The following is a 23,191-nucleotide window of genomic DNA, read 5'->3' as shown; positions in this document are numbered from 1 at the left end:
TTTTTGTTCGTCTATCTGGATGACATACTGTCAGAGTCAGAGTCAGAATACTTTATTGATCCTGAAACCTTCCTTTGAAAAATCAGTCTCTCTTTTGACACTACAATTATTCATATTTATGACTCCTCAGATGCTGACAACGCGAACCATGTAAACGTGCAGTGGAAACCCTGGCTTAACTTAGCAGTTAACCAGTTTCACGTGACCACTGATTTCTGAGGATGGTTAAGTGAATCAGATAAATATACCAGGGTACAGTGAACTCTTGTAGTACAGGGCCCTGGCGTTACCCTCAGTTTATGCAGTAACAAAGGTCCTCCTTGCATGGACAGTTATGAGAAAGACACTATCACTCTTGCACTAAACTCGGATGTTACCTATCTCAAGCCTGTGTGTGTGTGTGTGTGTGTGTGTGTGTGTGTGTGTGTGTGTGTGTGTGTGCGTGCGTGCATGTGAGTGTGTGCGTGTGTGTGTGTGTGTGTGTGTGTGTGTGTGTGTGTGTGTGTGTGTGTGTGAGAGAGAGAGAGACAGAGAGACAGACAGAGAAAGAGAAAGAGAAAGAGAGAAAGAGAGAGAGCGAGACCTTGCTTGATAAGCACTACTCTTTGGCAAGCCTTCTCATTTCCCCTCAACTCAGACATTCAGGAACCTTCACCACTAGAACTCTGTCAGTTCACCTGGTCGGATACCTTCAGACTTTTCTTCTGTCATGTTTCGGGTTTCTTTCCCCGTAATTGTGTTGCTGCTGTCTGCGGTGAGTTCAGAGCTGTTGTTTTTCTACCAAACTGAGCTAGTTTTGAAATGCTTTTGTTTAGTTTCTCTTAACTGAAATCTGGAACACGATTCAGCAAATGGGCTGTTGTTGAAGAAAACGATGGTAACAGTCCGGTAGCCAGAAAGACGTCATAATTTTTTATTCAACTCAGTGACACTAGTTGGTACCAGCTGTAATTAAAAAGGTTTCACTGTCATTATGTCCTGGGTCATACTACTTCCTACTTGCACTCGCTCCTAAAGGCCTATGTTCCATCTCGGCCTCTGCGCTCCTCCACTGAAAGTCGCCTTGCTTTACCCAACATCCACCCAAAGCAATCCAGACTGTTCTGCTCCATAGTTCCCAGATGGTGGAACAAGCTGCCTACCTCCACCAGAGCAGCAGAGTCCCTTGCCATTTTTTAAAAACTCCTAAAAACTGAGTTTTTTAGAGAACACCTGCACTAAGACAATTAACTCTTATGTGTATAGACATACATTTTTAATGTGCCATTGTTTTTTAATGTTTAACTCTTTTAATGTTTTATTTTTGTTTTGGCTTTTTGTATTATTGTGTCATCATTGTAAGTCGCTTTGGATAAAGGCATCTGCTAAATGTAATAAAGTAAAGTAAAGTAAGTAAAGGGTCATGCACCTTTCACATTCTCTATCATCACCGCTCTTACTTAGAAGTGTGAGGCCACTCCCTTCTCTGGAAACTTGAGGTGTGCCACACCGTTTGGGTGTGTTTCTCCTATGTGCTTTCTGAGCTAGAAAGCTTGCGCTAGGTTAACTGTTGAGTCTGATCTAAGATAGATTAGAAAAGCATGACATAACCATGTCATGGGTCAGGGGGTAGCGCAAAATCATCTAGTAATCGGGAGGTTGGTGATTCGATCCTTGGCTGTTCCAGTCTGCATGCCAAAATATCCTTGGGCAAGATGCTGAACCCCAAGTTGTTCCTGAGGCATTTATCGGAGTGTGACTGTGTTTGTGAATGTTAGATAAAAAGCATTCAGATGTAGTTTTCTCTCTGGTTCCTTCCCTAATCGGACCAGGAGCGACATGTTTAGCGCATCTTCTCGTGAAATTGCTATCTTTCTGAGTGGTGTCCAAAAAACAATGTGCGCTTTATAGATCATTAGAAATTATTCTGGGGAAAACCTAGTCTTGTTAGGAGAGATGACATCCATTTCACCTTGGATGGAGCAACTCTCACTTCTAGAAACCTGGCCAAATGTATTAAAGCTGTGCAAAACGTGACTATCCAGGGTTGGGAACTGCAGTTTCTTTCCTCCGGTCATCCCCCCAAAACCCAATCCCCATAGATCCAAAACTCAACAAAAAATCATTTAAATTCACAATCATATACTAACAGAGACTTAGAAGAGAGAGAAACGTGATGTTTGATAATCAACAGTGGTACAATTTGTTACAATATAGCATCCTCAATTGTACCAAATTGTACCATTGTTGATTATTAAACATCACGTTTCTCTCTCTTCTAAGTCTCTGTTAGTATATGATTTAATAATTGATCAACGTATTGATTTATTCTGTCTTACAGAGACGTGGTTACAGCAGGATGAATGTGTTAGTTTAAATTAATCAACAGCCCCGAGGTATACTGTCAGAATCCACTGTAGCCCGACCCCCCCTTCTCTGCTCCGCTGGCTCCCCTTTCCATCCCTCCCCACCCTAGTGCTCCCATGCTATATGTTTGTGCTCTATCGCAGAGGTTTTTGTAACCTTATACTGTGTATGTGCGTATGTATACAAAGTATGAAATGAGTTTTTCCTCACTCATCCCTATATATTTTCACTATTGTTTCTGTCTTTTTAATGGCAACGCCTCGAGAAGGAATGGGGGGGGGGGGGGGGGGGGCAGCATAGCCACAGTTCACCTATCTCCCCATGTTTGTTTGTTTTGTCTTCTTGGATGGGTGTTCTGTTAACTGTAATAAAGTATCATCATCATCATCATCATCATCATCATCCTCATCATCAAAGCACAGGCCGAGGAGTAGCAGTAATCGTCCACTCCTTATTAACCAAGCTTAATATTAATCAGCTTATTAATCAACCAAAGACCCAGACAGAGTTTTAATTCATTTAAAAGTCTGACTCTTAGCCTTGTCCACCCTAACTGGAAATTTCAAAAAGAGTTTTATTTGTTGTTATCTGTCATCTACCTGGCCATTATTTAGAGTTTCTGTCCCATTTCTCTGACTTTTTATCTAATTTAGTGCTCAGTTCACATAAAATACAGGGTGGTTGATTTTAACATCCATGCAAATGCTTAAAGCAATAGCCTCAACACTGTATTTAATCTATCATTAGACTCAATCGGCATCTCTCAGAATGAGAGATGCCAATCTCTGGATCTTGTTCTGACATATGGCGAAGAAACTGAACATTTATTTTTAAAATTATAAACATCCTGTCTCAGAGCGATAATCCAAATCTAGTTCATGCATTTATTACTTCTAGGCTGGACTATTGTAATTCATTAATATCAGATTGTCCTGAAAGTTTGCTTAGGGAAAGAGAGAGCATAATTCTCCCATATTGGCTTCTCTTCAATCCAGAATGAAATTTAAAATCCTTCTCCTCACATATAAGGTCTTCAATAATCAGACCTCATAGTACCATATCACCCCAACAGAGCACTTTTGCTCTCAGACTGCTGGCTTACTTGTGGTTCCTAGGATACTTAAGAGTAGAATGGGAGGCAGAGCCTTCAGTTTTCAGGCCCCTCTTCTGTGGAATGTCGGGTCGTGGTTGCGGCTCTCTCCCGCTGCCCCTCTTACCAGGCGGAAGTGAGACCAATGAAAGCAAATGCACCATGATAGTAATTCCACACTTTACAAAAACTCACTGGAGATGAGCAGGTTTCGTTTCCAGGATTTATTGAAGCACAAAGTTAAACAAAGCACAAGAAAGCAAAAAAGCCCTCCCGGGAGTGTGTGCCTTTGGAGCCGTTACAAAGGAGATAGGAAGAGCAAAAAGTGCGCTAAAGGAGCCCAATGGAGCCAAAAAGAGAAGCTCTCTTCCAACCTTGCCTCTGCCTTTTATCGCCCAAACTCGCACCTCCCCTTGCTGTTATCAGGAACAATGGGCATAGAAGGATGCTCCCAATCCACTATGTATCGTACTAGTTCGATCCTCATGCAATGGCTCCATGACTGTTATCTGGGCTGTCATAAACAAACAACTTTTCCCACGAGAAAATACCTCCCACCGGAGCACTTCTATCCATATTTTCACATTATAAGAAACACTTTTAGGGCGGTCTTATCTCAATACACAATTTCTCCCTTACATTAATACAGTAGCTCAGGTGGGACTTCAACTCCCCTTTTCAGGACACACACTACCCGCTACCAGACCTTCACTCTGGCAATACTGTGTCAAAAGTGCACTGTGTACAAAGGTGAACCTCTAAATTTGAATGAGTGCAGTACTACCAGTGGAAAAACCCAAGGACCTGGCTTAGGAGGCCTCAGTCCTTCCCACTCACCTAAAGCATGCAGTGTTCCAGTATGTGAGTGACAATATAAGTGGCAAATAATATATATAGTGTGACCATTAATTCAGTGTGTGATTAATATATGTAACATTACATGATATAAAAATATTGATAGAAAATACTGATGTCAAATGATAAAAATACACCACAGAAACCAGCGCCCAGTTTGGATTCAGGAGACAGACACCCTCTCTATTTTTAAGATTAGGCTTAAAACTTTCCTTTTTGGTCACACTTATAGTTTGGGCTGGTCAGGTGTCCCCAGATCTTCTCTTAGTTATGCTGCAATAGACCTCATCTCTTATCACTTTCTATGTGTTTATACAACACTCTGCATTTAATCCTTAGTTATTATTAATCTCATATTCTCTTCCACAACATGTCTTGTGTTCTGTCTCCCGTCCCTTCAGTGGGTAGCTCTATATGTTTGATTTGGCAAAGTTTTTATGCCAAATGCTCTTCCTGACAAAGGGGATTTGTGTCTCCAGCTCTGGATCACTCCAGATTTAGATTAACGAGAGTAATTACATACAGTTAATTTTTGGAAAGGAATTAAATGTTCCTTTTGGGTTTTTTAAAAATTTTGGATATTTTGCATATCTCTTTCCTCATTTTCTTTTCCATGTCTGTCTGTGGGTTTCTTTGTCCGTGTCTCCCTGTTTGATCATGTGTGCTGTCGGTGTAATTACTTTCCTTATTTGTCTGTTGGTTTTACTTCCAATATTTTTCAGTTCTTCCTTAGAGTATTACACTCCATGTCGACTCACATTTGTGGCTGTCAAGAGGGCTCAAATTAGATGAGAGGCAGAAGTATACTTTAGGTTAGGTTAGGTGGTCATAGAAAATTTTTACTTTCAAGCTATATTTTTATATATTTACTATATTTCCATTCATGTTAGCAGATGCTTTAATTGATCATCTATTTTACATTTTCCTAGCAAAGTGTAAAAAGTAAAGGGTGACTCAAGAATTTTGCAAAGCATTTGTATTTATACCATAAATGTGTTTTGCAGTAAATATAAGAAGGATGTGTGTCGAATAAATATATATAAATTCACTATATTGCCAAAAGTATTTGCTTGTGCCTTCACATGAGGCTTTCCACAAGGTTTAGGAGTGTTTACGGGAATCTTTGACCATTATTCCAGAAGTGCATATATCTGAAAAACAACCCCACACCATAATACCCCCTCTATCAAACTTTACACTTGGCACAATGCAGTCAGACAAGTACTGTTCTCCTGGCAAATGCCAAACCTAGGCACATCCATTGGATTGCCAGATGGAGAGATTTGTTAATCCAGAGAACATGCTCTAGAATCTAGTGTAGGGTGTGCTTTACACCACTGCATCTGACACTTGGTGATTGAAGACTTGGATGCAGATGCTTGGCCATGTAAACCCATTCCAGGAAGCTCTCTACACACTGTTCTTGAGCTAATCTGAAGGCCACATGAAGTTTGGAGGTGTGTAGTGATTGACTTTGCAGAAAGTTGGCAACCTCTGTGCCTCAATATCTGCTGACCCCGCTCTGTGATTATACCTAGCCAACCACTTTGTGGCTGAGTTGCTGTTGTTTCCATTAGCTTGCACTTTAAAAAAAAAATACAATTGACAATTCACTGTGGAATGTTTAGTAGCCAGGACATTTCACATTCTCAGACACTTAATGATTTTTTTTTTTTTAAGGAGTGATGCAGCACAGTGCTTCTTTTTGAAAACTATTGTTGGCATTAAATTCAAAAGGAGATTATGTAGGAACATTTGAGTTTTTTTTTTTTTTTAAGATTTCTCAAGATTTTCCCATGTAAGGATAATTAAAACGGCAGAATTGAATTAGATGTAGATTTTCTGTTAAGTAAGGCTTCATCCTGACATGATAACATCTGTTGTATTATAGCTCCGAGCTCTTGCTATAGAGAGGCACAATTCTCAAGACATTTTAGTAAGAAAAAGAAGAGAGTGGATTCTCCCTCCAAAGCCTCTTAAGGAGAATGTAGACTACACTACACAGAAGTCGATTGCTAAGGTAAGTCACCACTACTTACTTTTACTTAAATTCTGATAACTTTCAAACTTGAACATTGTGCCAGCAAATGTACCCCACCAAACATCAGGCCTTCATCAAGTACTGACATAAACAATACATTTGAATGTTGACTTAGTGCAGTAATTACATGTTTAACCATGTCTTTGCAGCATCAGCAAGATCATTTTTCTTAACGAGGTATCAACTAACCTTTTCTGGAGCATATCATGTTATAAATAAGGCATCAACTGTAAGAAACCAATGACCAATCAGTCCTCTAAAAAATAGCATCAGCAATCCTAGAAAATGCACTGGAGCTAGGTGTGCAATTTGTAAGAGGGTAAAAATGAGGGATATTTCTTTTTTCTTTTTTTTGTGAAGGGATCTTTAAATCCTCATTTTTTTTCTTCTTGCTGTCAGTGATTTTAAATGCATTTATAGTATTTTTTTAATTATATAACAAAAAATATTGATAAGAACACAAATGAACTGTAGTTTATTTATTTGCTGGTTTGAATAATGTTTTCATATTTGACCATGTGACACCACCAGCTGAAAGAATAATTATAATACTGCTTTAATTACAGGATTATTATTTAGCCTACAACGTGTGTGTAACCTCTGAATAATTTTCTGTTACTATAGATTGAGAGTTTTTACAAAATATGCTTATTACTGCTAGCAGACCTATACATGTCATACCAGTCACTAGATCAAATCACTGGTGCTCTTGTTTTTAGTGCACGTATTCAGTGAAATGATCAAATCTTCTGGCTTGTGTTTCAGATTCGATCAGATTTTCAAAGTGGGTCAAATATTCATTACTCCCTGGAAGGCATTGGGGCGAACCAGTATCCTTTCCATGTTTTTGTGGTTGATCCTCATACTGGAGATGTCCGTGTGACCAAAGTGCTTGACAGGGAAGTGATCGATACTTACAATGTGAGTTTTTCTGTAATTATTCTGTGGTATTGCAGTCATAAGATTCCCTTTATACATTAACTATTGAGATACTTGGAAATGGAACGGTATTTATAGAGCACTTTAATTTTCTTAATGACGACTCCAAGTGCTTTAGACTATGAGAAACAATTAGCTATGTATTCATACAGTGCTTTATTCTACACATTTTAAGGATTATCTACAGGTGTAATTAGAAATTTACATGCAGTCATAATGGGAATGAATGTACTGTAATTTGGGGATTTTAATAATTTTTTAGAATTGTTCTTTTTCAATCATTCCAAGGTCAATGTTTAGCATACATCTTAAATTACTGTAAAAAGCATGAATTGGGTGCATAAGTTTGATTTTATTTTGAATGGCCTTTCCAAAGCCCTCAACCCTATTGAAAATGTGTGGAATGTGCTTAAAAGTCTGCAGCAGGCTGGCAACCTATCCAGGATGTACCCCACCTTTTACCCTATGGCATCAGGGAAACCATTTTAAACCAATTCTTCCAAGAAAAGACATCAAAGCCAGAATAATATCAGAAGCTTGTTCATGGCTACCAAAAGCATCTGGCCAAAGTGCAACTTGCTAAGGAACATTTAACCAAATATTAGTAGGGTTATATACGTATTTTTGAACTTGTATGTATAATGTTGACCCGGTGTGGATTTGAGAAAATCCTAAATAAATTCAAACTGCACCCAATTCTTGTTTTTTTTTTTTTTTTAGTACATAAAAATGTATGGTGTACAATCATCCACCCTGGAAAAGAACAGTTTAAAGAAATCATGCCCATGATGAATGTATGTAGAAACTTAAACAGGCTCGAGGAGTCCTGCTGTGACACAGCAAGCTAAGCACTTCATCACCATGTCACCTGGCAACCAATTTTTACATAGCTTATTTTTCCAGCACTTCAGCAATATTCATGGAATCTAATTTTTACTTGTTTCTTCTGTTGGGGGAGGTTGTCTTATTCTTGCCCCTCTAGTCCACCTGTTGGTAATTACATTAACCCCAAAGCATTGGAAATGGATTAACAACCCCTTCTGCTACTTAACTGATCAGATCAATATTCCAAAAGACTGATTGACTTATTTCTATGTGTTAATTTAATTTTTTTTTGCAGTGTATTTGGTCTGATTCTGATTTGGTTTCACTAATCATTGATACTCACCTAAATCTGTAAAATACAACTTTACTGGTAGCAGAGGCAGCAGCTACAATGTGTTATTCTAGTTTATGTCAAAATAAATAACAAACAACAATAGCTATGGTTTTATCTACTATTGTTTCAGTTGTCTGGCGTTGCAACACTCATTGATGGCACCCGTGTCGAAAAAAACATTGACTTACGAATTAAGGTTGTAGATGAGAATGATAATGCTCCAGTGTTCCCGGAATTCCAGGCTGCTGAAGTGTATGAGCGCAGTCCAAAAGGTCAGTGGTATAAATCCCATTCTAATATGTAATTGCAGTGAGCAGTGTTAGACTAAATTATTTCATGATAAATCAAATAAAGGATTTTGATTTTGTAATCGCAGGGTGATCAAATTGATAAACACTTTCCAGTGAGCTGCTAAAGTTCACAGACAGTCCGCATTCTGCATTTCACAGTATTAGAATGTTAAGAGTGATTTAAAGAGGTCTTATTTGTAAATATTTGTAAATATTTAAAAAGTAGGGATGTGCGTGACTAGTTGACAACCCGACAAGTTGTCACTGTTGTTACTAGTTGGTACCAGACATACAGGTCATTTAATCAATTTGTGAAGATCCATCTGATGGATCTGCAGCCTCAGCACTGTTGTAGAAAAATGCCGTAACCCTGTTAGTCTAGACCAGAAATTTTTGTTAGCCCTATTAATGTAGGTTATTTTGAAAGAGAAAAAATGAGATCACCAATACAAGTCGCAGAAATTAGCTTTCTCTGAAGGGTGGTTTCGTTTTCACTTAGAGAGAGGGTGATGAGTTCAGTCATTCAGGAGCGGCTCAGAGTAGAGCCGCTACTCCTCCACATCAAAAGTAAGCACTTGAGGTGGTAGCCTCCTTGGAGAGGTGTTCCGGGTATTTCAGGAGGCCTTGAGGTAGATGCAGAACATGCTGAAGAGATTACATCTCTTGGCTGGCCTGGGAATACCTTGGTGTTCCCCTGGAGGAATGAAGGTTTGTCCTTCTCTGCTTTGGCTGCTCCATCCATACATCCATCCATCCGTCCAGCTGTTTCCTTCCACTTATCCAGGGCCAGGTCACAGGGGCCGCAGCCTAAGCAGAGAACCCCAGGCCTCCCTCTCCCCAGCCAACTCCTCCAGCTCATCCAGGGGAACCCCAAGGCATTCCTAGGCCAGCCAAGAGATATAGAATAGAATAGAATATAATAGAACAGAACTTTATTGTCATTATACATACAACGAAATAAATCATTATGCAACAAATTATATAACGACATTCCATCATAATATAACAAAATTTCATTCAGAACAACCATCCAGAGAAGAACAGACAAGACTAACATAGGGGAGATGGGTGTCCGCACTGGCGCCGCTGCTACAATCAGTCCCCGGAAAAGGAAACAAACACACATCATGGGGTAGTTAGGTTAAAAAAAAACAAACAAACAAAAAAAAAACCTTTACCAGATGTCCAAAAAAACCCACCCAGATGGAGACGAGAGGGTTGGGGCATTGTGGAGCCAGATGCCAGCTCCTAGCCAAAACAGTTCGCTGATAGTGATGGAAGTTCATCAGCGGCCGTGGTACACCAGATCCAGCTCGCACAAATCACAGAGAGGACAGAGGGGAAGAGCGACCATCACACATTGTCCTGGAGAGATATGACTACCAGCCCAAGGCCGGCTAGGGAGCCGAATTCCTGATAATGCAGATGTTGTTTTGGAACAGGCTGCTTGTTTTTTTTCCAGCAGCCTTCAGTTTCACTGGGGAACCCATTCAGTAAATCCAGTATTCCAAATTCATTAGTTACCGTCCTCACCGTGCAGAAACCGAACCTTATCTCCAGATCTAATCCCTCTCGCCTGCGAGCACGTTCTCAGCTGGACTACCTGTCCGTTTTACGGCTCAGGTCCAACAGGCTTTGAGTCTGAGTCTGTACAGCTCTGCACAGCCCATCCACCTGGGTCTGCAGCCTTGGCAGATGTTGAACAGCTGCCCAGATTTTCTTAATTTCCCGGTAAATCAGGTATCCTCCGAGCCCAAACAGAAGCGATCCTGCTACCAAATAGCTGAATATGTAAACGTCTTCCACGTCCTCAACCTCCAGAGCTGAGAGGCACACAGGTCTCCATGAGCTCCAAAAATCGATGACATATCCAACGGGGTCTGTTCCACTTGGACACGCAGGCTCCCCTTTCCCCGATCTCATAGTGGAGAAAATTCAATCAATGGTGTTTAAGGCCCAGTTTGCCAGATCCATATTGCTTCTTAATCTTATTCTTATTTGGACAGTGTGTAAGAGACGCTTTTACAGCAAGCAGCAAGCAGGAGAGACGAGGGAGGGCAGGGAGGCAGGAGAGAGATAGAATGCGACCGTCCCCGTCAGAGAGCAGGAGGGGAAAAAATCTCTCCAGTGCATCCGGGGTCTGCCCCGGGGGCTCCTCCCAGTAAGACATGCCCTGAACACCACCTGGAGGCATCCTAGTCAGATGCCCAAACCACCTCAACTGGCTCCCTTTGATGTGAAGGAGCAGTGGCTCTACTCTGAGCCCCTCCCGAATGGTTGTACTCCTCACCCTATCTCTAAGGGAGAGGCCAGCCACCCTTCAGAGGAAGCTCATTTCTGCCGCTTGTGTTTGCGATCTTGTTCTTTCAGTCACTGTCCAAAGCTCGTAGATGAGGGTAGGGATGTAGACTGACCAGTAAACCAAGAGCTTTGCTTTCATGCTCAGCTCCCACTTTACCACAACAGACCTGATTCGTCTGTCAATCTCCCGCTCCCTTCTCCCATCACTCATGAACAAGACCCAGAGATACTTAAACTCCTCTACTTGGAGCAGCAATTCATTCCTGAGGTGGGCACCCCACCCTTTTCCAGCTGAAGACCATGGCCTCAGACATAGAAGTGCTGATTCTCATGCCAGCCGCTTCACACTCAGCTGCGAACCATTCCACTGCAAGCTGGAGGCCACCACTTGATGAAGCTAACAGGACTACATCATCCACAAAAAAGCAGAGATGAGATTCTGAGGCCACCATGGCAGAAGCCTTCCACCACTTGGCTATGCCTAGGAATTCTATTCAGAATTTTTATTGACAGATTGCGTGTATTGGACTCATTTGCAGAGTCCAATACCCACTGGAAGTGAGTCTGACGTTTTGCTGGCAATATGGACCAAGCTCTCGCAGTGGTTGTACAGGGTCTGAATGGCCCGACTAACGGATGGACCCTTCCTTCCAACACTCTGGCATAGACCTTACCTGGGAAGCTGATGAGTGTGAACATAAGGCCAGAGATCTGACAATACAATCACAAAATTGATCATTGACCTGGGACCTAGGGTGTCCTGGTACCATGTGAACTTATGGACATCCTTTTGTTCAAACATGGTGTTCATTGTGGAAAAACTGTGGTTTGCACAGAAGTCTAATAACAAAACACCATTTGAGTTCAGATCAGGCTGTGGAACAACCGAAGGTACAAAGAAGACTGGTTCCAGAGCCCAGGCCATGCGTTGAGGTGAGCCCGACTAGATCTTTTTTATTTGTTTTTTTTTTTATAAGCTCGACTATATCTAGCCGGTAACCTTACACACTAGCTCAGGCACCTTCCCCACCAGAGAGGTGACATTACATGTGCCAGTCTCGATAAACAGGGATCGATCCGCCAGGACCTCTGCTCTTGGCCAACACATTTCACCCAACCCCTACGACGCCTCCTGCAGGTGGTGGGCCTACAGGAGGGCAGGCCCATGTCTTCTCTTCAAGCTGCACCCGGCTGGGCACCACGGGCTAATGCCTGGCCACCAGACACTCTCCCTTGAGTTCTCTCCCCAGGCCTGGTTCCAGGGTGGGGTTGCTGTAACCTTATCTTGGTCAGGGTAAACAGTTCCCTTGGTGGCTCATCCATAGGGGCTGTTGGATTTGCTCTTTGTCTGGCCTTTCACCCAGGACCAATTTGCCATGGGACACCCTAGTGGGGGGACAGGTCCCCAGACAACATAGCTCCTGGGATCACTGGGACACCTCCACCACGATAAGGTGGCTATCCATATCTGATTTTTTTGGATGGTAATTCGTCATATTTTAATAATACCTGAACAGTCCTCAAATGTATGTGTTTCTTAGTTTTAGACTAGTTAATTAGTCTATTTTTTTTACTTGTTTAGTTGACTAAGAAGTTAGTTGCAATGAACATTCCTAGTAAATAGCATTATAAGCTGCTTAGACTGAGACCACAATATTACACAACAGCTGGCAGTTCTGATGGTCAAGTTTATGTTATTGTTTTAAACCCAAGGCAAGACATTGAACAATGTTACTGAAAATGTGAGACTGTCTGTTTTTCTGACTTAGAATGTCAGTGAGGGTGAAATTGAGTTTTACAAATGTTTTATTTCCTGTTATTTTACAGGTACTTTTGTTATGACAGCCAGTGCAACTGATGCTGATGAACCAGGGAATAACAATTCTGTAATTGCTTATACCATCATAAATCAGGATCCACCAGATGACATGTTCTACATAAACAGAAAAAATGGATCCATCTTTGTTAACCAGCCTTTCCTGGACAGAGAGGTATGAACAACACCTGCAGTGATCAATTGAGACTATGTTTGACTCTGAGATTCAGCAAATTTATTTTAATAACATGGGATAGTAAGTAAGGAAAACTTGCATTTGCACTGCATTACTCCAGTTACCAGTCACATTCAGTTAAGAAGGTTTTTGCATGATTTTGGTGGCAAAATAGTTACCGCACATTCAGTTCAACTCATTTTTATTTATGTAGCACTCATACCCCTTTTCCACCACCGGGGTTCCAGTGCCCGTGCTGTTCCCAAAAGAACCGGTGAAAAGCTTAGGAACGGGCCCATGTATCCACCGTGCTTGCGAACCGCTCCTTTACGTATGAGTGTGGGCGGGTCCTTGTCTGGACACGGAAACTGAAGAGCGCAAACATCAAAGAATACGCTCCTCTTTCTTGTGCTATGAACACATTTTACAGTCCAAACAAAACTACTGCAGCATCTGTGTGCAGCACAGAGGTAAACACAGACAGAAAATATGAGCAAGACGACAAGTACGCACTTTGCGTCCTTTTATCTGTGATATGAACTGATGCAACGCAACAAGTTCAGCCTTAAGACCCAACCTAATTCACAGCCGTGAAAATCGCTTTGCTTTTCTCAAGTAATACACATGTAATATGGTAGAAAAGTTTGTGCTGAGACAGCAGAGTCCCTTCTTCCGCTTTCCTCATGCATTCTTGGTTCCAGAACAGCTAGCTTGTGTGGCCCAAGTTGAACCCATTTTTCGGCCGAGCACTGAGTGCGTTCGTGGTGGAAAAACCGCTGAATGGTTCAAATACTGGCACCGGCACCGGAACCCCGTCGGTGGAAAAGTGGCTTCAGTGGTGACATATATAATCTTAGGGAAACTTTACATAAAGAGAAATCCAACAGTTCTCAGCACTGCAGAAGAAAACTTCCCTTTTAACAGAAAAACAGCATATTGATTATACTGGAGCATATGGTGAAACAGTGGCAGCTGAAGGGGCAGGTGGGACAGTACACCACAACGCTCAACACAGTTGACTGCTCATTGCCTCTGGCTCTCTGGACTCTTGCCATTTGGCCGTGGGGGCTCTGTCTAGGGTCTCCCTCCTTCCTCCTCTGGGGTGTGCACTCCGTTGCCATCAGGATGTGTGGCCTAAGGTCTTCTGAGCTCCTAGTGGGCCGTGGATGGCCTGGGTCCCCTGGGTCCTTTGCTATTTGCCTCTGGATCGCGGGGGGCATGGTTGCAGTTCTTACCCTCATTGAGTACATTCCATGACAAAGGCGCATACACACATTACTGCAAACAGCAAAATTGTGTGTGTGTATATATATATGTATCTGTATAGACATGTGAATGTGTGTATGTATGTATGTATATCTTTGAGTATTTTTGAGTATCCCCCCCCCCCCCCCCCGTTTTTTTTTTTTCCTCTTCTCTATCCCTTCCCTTATTGCCTGTCAGGCCTGGCATAAATAACTAAATAAAAAATAAAAATACAAACATTAACAAGAATAGCCTATAGAAAACCTATGGAGCTATTCTTGTAAAAGCAAATATGTTTGGTACATCATTGCATTCAGATCATCGTTCCGATTGCGAAAACAGCCAGACATGACAGGCTTTTAAAAAAAAAAAGTATTCTGGGGTTGTTGCCAACAACATCATCCTTGCTGGCAAAACACTACTTAGTATTATTTTTTTTTCTGTAGCTTGATAATATACCATACATTCTTTTACAAATTTGACTGAAACATCAACAAAAACAAAAAGTCTCTGGTCTAACTCCAACTTTGTAAATACCAATCATTTGTTCAGTGACTTTTATAATTTCTTCTAATTTTAGAGATATAGTAAGTACATTCTGACAGTAAAAGGTCAAGACCTAAATGGTGCATCAGACGGAAAAACTGGAACTACCACTGTTACCATAAATCTCCTTGATGTGAATGACCAGCTTCCCACTCTGGAAAAAGAGCAGGTACTTCTTTTTCTTACGGTATACTAACATATACTGTATATTGGTGCAAGAAGAATATGTTTCCACAGGTGTTTCCAGATGGTTTCAGTGCTTTACAAAACACAGAAATGTTGATATCCCACAACCCATATTATAGAATAAGTTAAAAGAAGCAATAATTTAATAAAAGTTTAATTGCTAAAAAATCTGTTGAAATGAACTCTACATTCATTCTTCTTTCTTTGGGAGTGGCTGTAGCTCAGGAGGTAGAGGAGGTCACATACTAATCAGAAGGTTAGCAGTTCAATCCCTGGATGCATTCCTAAATCCTTGGGCAAGATACTGAACCCCAAGTTGCTCTCCCATGCAACCGTTGGTGTGTGAATGAGGCATGTTGTATAAAGCACTCATCTTATGTGTTTCACTTACAGTATGAAGGAAGCATTGAGGAGAACACACAAGATGTGGAGGTGATGAGGATCAAAGCAGAGGACCTGGATCTGGAGGGCACAGGCAACTGGGAAGCTGTGTTTGATATTGTCAAAGGCAATGAGGCTGGGTATTTCAGCATTAAAACAGACCCCAACACCAATGAGGGCATCTTAATGCTTGACAAGGTGCAGCATTTTGAATTTGGAAGAAATTATGTGCTGTTACTCAGTTTGTGGGATAAATTTGCTAGCTTTGTGTTAGCATGCTGTCTGTGCAGATGCTTGCAAAGAGCTGATATTGCATTAGCAGTATAGTGCAGTTGTATCTGTCCTGGACGCAGTTTGCACTTTACCATTGTGCGCTTGTTCTTTTATGCAATAAACATAAAAGTAATGCCCAAATCTCCACTCCTCAAAAGTTGCAGAGCACTCCACTGTTTTCCTCCTTCCTGCACAAGATGTTATATTAATGATTGTAGTGTAAGTAGACAGGAACTAAAAGACATTTGTTTTTTGTTCTAGATTAGATTAGATTAGATTAGATTAAAATTTATTAATCCCTTTGGGAGGGTTCCGTCAGGGAAATTAAAGATTCTATCCACCTATCATTCAGATAACTGTAGAACCTCTGTAATACAAGTAATGACATAATTGTAACTGGAATGACTTAATTTAGTACAATATCGCTTTACATTACTGTGTTACTGAAAAATGTAATGTGATTACAGTAATTTTTGGGTGTAACATATTACTTTGGACGTAGGGGCATAGGCTTAATGTAGTCTAAGAATCTCTTATCTAATAAACCTCGGGACTGCCCAGTTTTTCCTTACTTATGTTAAGCTGCTATTGATTGGGTGGCTCATTTAAGTCCCTGTAATGCTACTATCCAATTTTCTCTGTGAGTCCTGTTACAGCTTTAAATGCACTTACTACCTGCATTCAAAATATTTGACCAATTGACTTGATCAATTCACACATAACACGTAACAGTGATTTTGCAATTTAGTCTATCATTAAAAATCTATAATACCCTTTTTCTTTAAAGTAAACAAAAATGTCAGTAGCAATACCCTAATTATAAATGCATATGCACATGTTGTTCCTTTTTCATTATCCATCATTTTAATCATTTTTTTGAGCTAAAAGATATTTCCTTTGTATCTGTCATTTCACAGCCTGTAGATTATGAGGATGTAAAGAACCTTGAACTAGGGATAGCTGTCAGAAACAAGAATCCTCCATTTGGTGGAACTTTTGAAAGCACCAGCGGAGCAAGTGGCGCCAGCGGAGCAAGTGGCGCCAGCGGAGCAAGTGGAGCCAGCGGAGCAAGTGGCGCCAGCGGAGCAAGTGGAGCCAGCGGAGCAAGTGGTTCTGCTGGAAAATTTAAAACCTATCCTATCAAAATCAATGTGAAGAACCAGCCTGAGGGTCCACGTTTTGAGCCTAAAATCAAAGCTATTCCCATCTCAGAGGGGGGCACCTCCTTCAACATTAAAAATGTTATTGCAAGCTACCCTGCAATAGATGGAGATACTAAAGAACCAGCTAAGGGTGTCAAGTTAGTGCAACACATGCATGTGAAAATACACACACACACACACACACACACACACACACACACACACACACACACACACACACACACACACACACACACACACATGTAAAACTACAATGTCAGCTTCGCTTTCTATGCACAATAATAACTGATCTATTTCTTCCGTAGATATGCCAAAGGCTCAGACCCTGACAACTGGCTAACTATTGATCAACAAACAGCTGAGATCAAACTGAACAAGATACCTGACAGGGAATCTCCATACCTTGTCAATGGGACATATATCGCCAAAGTTCTTTGCATTTCAGATGGTACTGAATGAATGTCCCTGAACACTATGGAGAAATATCAAAGCAAATCAAAGGAAATGCTGAATTATATATTTTTATTTTTGTTTTACATCACAGACATGCCTGGTAAAACAGCCACTGGTACCATAGCCATCCAAGTGGATGATTTCAATGACCACTGCCCCATCCTGACCAGTGACTTTCATGCTATGTGCACCACAGAGAATGCTGTAATTGTGAATGCTAATGATGAAGATGCATATCCTAATGGACCTCCTTTTGAATTTGAGATCGTCTCAGAAAACACTAAGGGAAAATGGCAAGTGAAACATTACAATGGTGAGTTAATAACTTTCAATATGTTTAAAGAAATACATCAGAAGTTGAATTGTTTTTTCAATTTTATGTTTTTTTGGGTTTTTTTTTTTTTTGGGGGGGGGGGGGGGGGGGGGGGGGGGGGTTATAAACTGGTCAAACTCCGATGGAGTACCAGAAAATTTAGAACCTTTTCTTTTGAGATGAGAATTTAAGTCTGTAACATTAATTATTTTAATAGTAATGCATAGAAATATTTATTTCATATGTTTTTTCTGGTTTCTGACAGACACTGCAGCCATCTTGCAGGCTCAGGAGTATTTATGGCCTGGAATATACGAGGTGGAATTTTTGGTGAAGGATCAGCAGGGACATTCCTGTCAAGAACCACAGAGAGTGACAGTCCAAATTTGCACCTGTGAGGATCGAGTCGTATGTGGAAAGCAAAGGAACAATGGTCAGACTAAAAAGAAGCAAAATTAGGACCTGCAGGCATTGGGCTGCTACTACTGGGCCTACTACTGCTACTACGTAAGTGTTGTAAAAACAGTGGTAAAACAGTTGACACCTCAGGGGACTACACCCACTGAGGTTTAAATATCTGGGTCTCTCCACCTTTTGGTTTGAGAGCTCAAGAAACCTTTCTGATGAGAGGTGAAACGTCTTCAAGAAACAAAAAGAAGTCCAGTTGCCCTTTTTTCAAGCTCCAGAGACTACTATGACCTGGATGAACTTACACAGAACCTACACAGACATATAATGATGTGACATTTCCTTGGTACACTTGGGCCCGTTATTACTAAGTTAGCATCATTTAAATGCCACAACCTATCTGAATATTGTTACTGACCATATCCATCCCTTTATGACCAGAATATACCCATCTTCTGATGGCTGCTTCCAGCAGGATAATGGACCATGTCATAAAGTTCAAATCATCTTGACCTGGTTTCTTGAACATGAAAATGAGCTTACTGTAACCAAATGGCTTCCACTCTTACCAGATCTCAATTGTGGTGGAACGGAAGATTGAAATAAAGTATGTGCAGCCCACAAATCTGCAGCAACTGCGGACGAATATGGACCAAAATGTCTGAGGAATGTTTCCAACATAATGTTAAATTTATGAAAAATTAAAGCAGTTCTCTACACACTCACACACAATCATAAATACATCATAAGACCAAACCATCCTACTCACTACCATTAACTATTTAATCAGATCACCCTTGTGTAAGACTTAATATGTGACAGGTCACATGATTTGTTTGTCAAGGAAGACACCTGAAACACTTTACTTAAAAAATGATAACATTTAATCTATTAAAGTATCAGAAAAATCACATGTACATGTGGGCAAATCTTGTTCAGGGAGACACAGGCCTTCTCAGCAGCTGCCTGTGGCTCCCCTTCCCAGAAGAGCACTGCTCTAAGCTACCCATAACATCTTATACTGCCACTATCTACATGTAAACAGATTCTGGGTGCTGCGAGTTGGCCTTCGTCATTCGGTCTTGTCCAGGCTGGTTTTTCATGACCCAGATTCCTCTCACCAGCGATAGAGCCGTAAAGCACATCTTCTTCCAGATGTTTTAATTAGTCATACAGAGAAATCTTGTTCAGATTAATAACAGAACTTGGTGATGTTGGCGATGTTTTAATTGTACGTACTGTGGCTGAACCTCCAAGACAAGATGCACTGAAACTGAGAACTTAGTCAGGCACTTTCTAATCTGTTGCTCTCTGTCTAATGTATTATTTAATTGTTTATTATTTGGTTGATCCACTGTTTATTCATCAACTTACTGGAGATTACTTTTAAACATTTGTCATTTTATTCATTGAGTAAAAAATAATCCCTAATAAATGCCTCAAATTTTACCAAAGCTTAAAGGAACCCCTAATAATTACATCCATTTTGGGGATCTTAAAAAGTTTGAAAAACATTTCCTCTATATTTAGAGGATCAGTGCAGACCTCAAACCACATTGCTGAAGCTTTAAGTTTGATCAAAGCTTGTTATTTTTACAGTCATTCCTCTGTTAATCCTCTTCTACCAATGTGGAGACAGTTTATCAGGACTCTTTAATGAGATGCCTTTCGACACCAAGTCACACCTCATTAACTACCACACTGAAGGGCAGGGAGAGAACACGGTGAGACTGCAACTACCTTAATTGTTGAGAGGAGGAATATTTGCATACATGATGATGTCTATGTGAAAGCTATATCAAAGTGATTTTTGATCATATTAAAAAAGTATACTCTATTCTAAAATTTGTGTCACCTTTATAGGAGGTCCCACTACTGAATGCACCAATAGTATTAGGTGGGCATTTGCCCACTGTGGATATCTGCATGGTTAAAAATCCTGTAGCAATGGCACCAATAGGAAGTTTGGATTTCCAGCCATCTGCCACAACCATTAATGGGATGACCTGGGGCACCTATCAAGATGGTTATTCAAGTGACTACAGACAAGAAATGAAGGGTTGCAGTGATGTCCACTCTGAGTTTGAGACCAGAGACGCTTGGGGAGGTGGAGTTTATGATGACATAGCTCTGCCACACCACTTCCTGGGACAGTATTACTCTCAGGTGAGAAATGAGCTGACAAGTGGCAAATGGGCAATGGCTAAATAAAAGTAAAGTTTTAATACTATGATGATATCCAGTAGCTTTGCAAGTGATGTTATGTGAACACACAGGGTTCTAGCCAGAACATTTTTACAGGCCGTCGTGATCGTACAACCGGGGGGCTCTCGGTACCAAACGTACGACTGGGGCTGGGGGTAGGGGGTCCCCTCTCTGTATCGGCCAAATGTACCGAACAACTAATGCTAATGGATGTAGCGCTAGCTAACCATTACAGTAGCAATCTGTTCTGGTAGCTAACTGCTGAAATTCTCAGCCTGGTGCAATGGCACCTCAGCAAGGTGAGCCAGGTGATCAACTGCTTGCTAGAACCCTGACACAGGTGTTGGTGTTACAACTTTTGAACCTTTACATTTAAGTTTAGAATTTTAATTTAAGATTTTTTTCAATGTGGGCATTATGATGGTTTTATTGGCTGTGCATTAATAAAACTTATCTTTGGTTATGATTTCTATTTTTTAAGCAGAAGATGGCCAGCGGAAATGACAGCCTTGATGTGAAAGATGGTTTGTTGGTGTATGACTATGAGGGTACTGGTTCTGCTGCTGGGTCGGTAGGCTGCTGCAGCCTTTTGGAGTCTGACATTGACCTTCAGTTTCTTGATGACCTTGGACCAAAGTTTAAGACTCTCTCAGAGGTGTGTGGAGGCAAGAAATTTTCTTATGATGAGAAACAAGCAGCACCTCTTTTGTCTAGTGCCTCTATCAACAATCAGACCTCAGTATCACGTTTGGTGAGTGCACAAAAGCTGTCCCCTCCACCCACATTGGAGCCAACCATCTCCAAAATGGAACAGAGTATAGTCAGGGAGACAACTGAGCGTTCTGAAATTGTAAAGGAAAGCACAGCCAAGGTGATGAGGGAAGCGATAAACACAGTGAAAACAGGGTTGGGAAACCAAGGCCAGATGCTCCTAATACAGCAGCAACAGCAGCAGCAGCAGCCTGTCTACTATACCACCACTCCTGTGTTGCAGCCAATGCCTTATGTAGTCCAGCCACAACAGAACACTGTGTTGCTGGCTGAGGCACCAACCACCAACCTTCAAGGCATGGTACTGGTTAACAACACACAGTCTGGACCTGCCCAAGGAGTATTTGTTCAGGGACAGACACTCATGTCCAGTAGCCAAGTCCAGGGCCCCAGAATGGTGCTAATGGAGAACACTGATGCCCAGAGTTACAGTGCCAAATTGATCCAAGTTGGAAACTTGTCTGGCTCCCAGACCATGATGGTTGTCAAAGACAAGGTCCCTTCAGGGTCAGTGAAAGTAGTAAAGGGGAGCCAGCCCCGAATTGTTCAGGGAGGTACTCTACAGCCAGGAGGGCTTTCAGGATCTAAGAAAGTTCTGATGATTGGAGAGCCAACCATCAGTGGAGAACAGCTAATTTAAGAGGCAGGATGTCTTTCAAAAAATAGTGAGGTCTCTGGCTCTGAAAGAGTCCTCTCCAACAAAAGCAGCTAATCCACTGGCTCTAAGACCAGTAAGGTAGGGTCCTTCATCAATACAGTGAACACAGGCCCCACTTACCACAAGGAGACAAGAGAAAATCATTAAATGAGATGAATTCCTGGATAGCAGTTAACCTTTTCTAGTTTCCAAATAGTCTATTCCTCTGGCCTGTTAATGGTTTTCTTGGGAAGCATTTAGGAGTAAAGCAATAGAAGACAGCTAATGAAAAGAGTGCAGGTTCCTGTTAAAGTCTTTCAGTAATCAAAGGGGATTGGTGGTGGTGATGGGGTAGATGGTAGAGGTGGTGGTGTTTTTTTTTTGTGTGTGTGTGTGTGTGTGTGTGTGTGTGTGTGTGTGTGTGTGTGTGTGTGTGTGTGTGTGTGTGTGTGTGTGTGTGTGTGTGTGTGTGTGTGTGTGTGTGTGTGTGTGTGTGTGGTTTTTGATTTGCAGTGACCCTTTCATTTAAGTAGACAAGTGGACCCAAACCATGATAATAAAATGCTCTCCACAGTAAAGTCCATTACCTGGTCTTCTGTTTCCTCAAGTATACACTGCATTATGTAGTAGGTATGATTGATTTCAGCTGTTACATTCTTGTGCTTTTTTTTTAAGTCATCACAGGTTCTATTGTCTTGTATTATCTTTTATACCTATATACAATCTGTGTGTTTTGTGCACTAATAAAAAGAAAATATTAAATCTTTTTGACTCATTTGGATTTGTGTGTTTTTTTAAGTTGTCATTTCTTTGGATTAACACTGTATAAACCTCTTCCATTTAATTTTTTTAATGAATAACATGGCCTTTTTGCCCACCACTTTTCAGTCAATATCTCAGCAATATAACAGCAAAGTGTTTTATTTATTGTAAATAAAAAATAAATTTTATGTATTCCAAAAAGCTGTGATATTCCTGACCGAAGCCTGTTCGATCCTGAACCAGAACATTGGACTGTACAAAAATATCTTGTGGAGCAAGGGCTGTTCTTATGATCTTTCCTGCATCCATGTCTACTTCATATCTGGTTCTGCCTCATCACTGGTGAGGACCAGATATGGAGTAGACGAGAAAATGAGGAGTTGGCTACATCTGTTCCATCCCCTTCCAAGAAGAAATAGGTTCTCATCGTCAACACTCCACGCATGTGTGTGCCTAGCTCTTCCACCACACCATTAGATGTGGTGGAGGTCCTGCTGTCCTTCCCCATTCCAGCCTCATCCAACTCACCAGAGCTGGCCCAGCTCAGGACTTCTCCAGTGATGGCCCTTCCTGAGACTCAGGTAATGGACCACTCTTCAGTTATAGCATTAGCTATCCCTGGGTCAAGGCCAGAACTAACCGCTGTAGCCCGTTTCATTGTGTGAGCCAACACTTTTTGTTACTGAGCCTGAGCTGGTTCCCCTAGTTCCTATTTTTTTACATCTGAGTTGATTACTGCAATTTCACTTAGGGATTCTGAGTGACAGTGAGACTGTAGGGGCATGATTGGGAGGAACAGCCTACCCGATCTGAACTCGAATGGTGTTTTGTTATTG

At 41.2% G+C, this 23,191-nt stretch overlaps 1 pseudogene; it reads left to right on the top strand.

Annotated features, from left to right (window-relative positions):
* Positions 1-621: 621 nt before the first annotated feature.
* LOC115778706 (desmoglein-3-like) lies at positions 622-22,349 on the top strand (annotated as a pseudogene).
* Positions 22,350-23,191: the final 842 nt, after the last annotated feature.

Source organism: Archocentrus centrarchus, chromosome 4 (genome assembly GCF_007364275.1).
Source record: "Archocentrus centrarchus isolate MPI-CPG fArcCen1 chromosome 4, fArcCen1, whole genome shotgun sequence".
In the NCBI taxonomy this organism is placed as follows: domain Eukaryota; kingdom Metazoa; phylum Chordata; class Actinopteri; order Cichliformes; family Cichlidae; genus Archocentrus; species Archocentrus centrarchus.
This window is presented reverse-complemented; position numbering and strand designations above follow the sequence as displayed.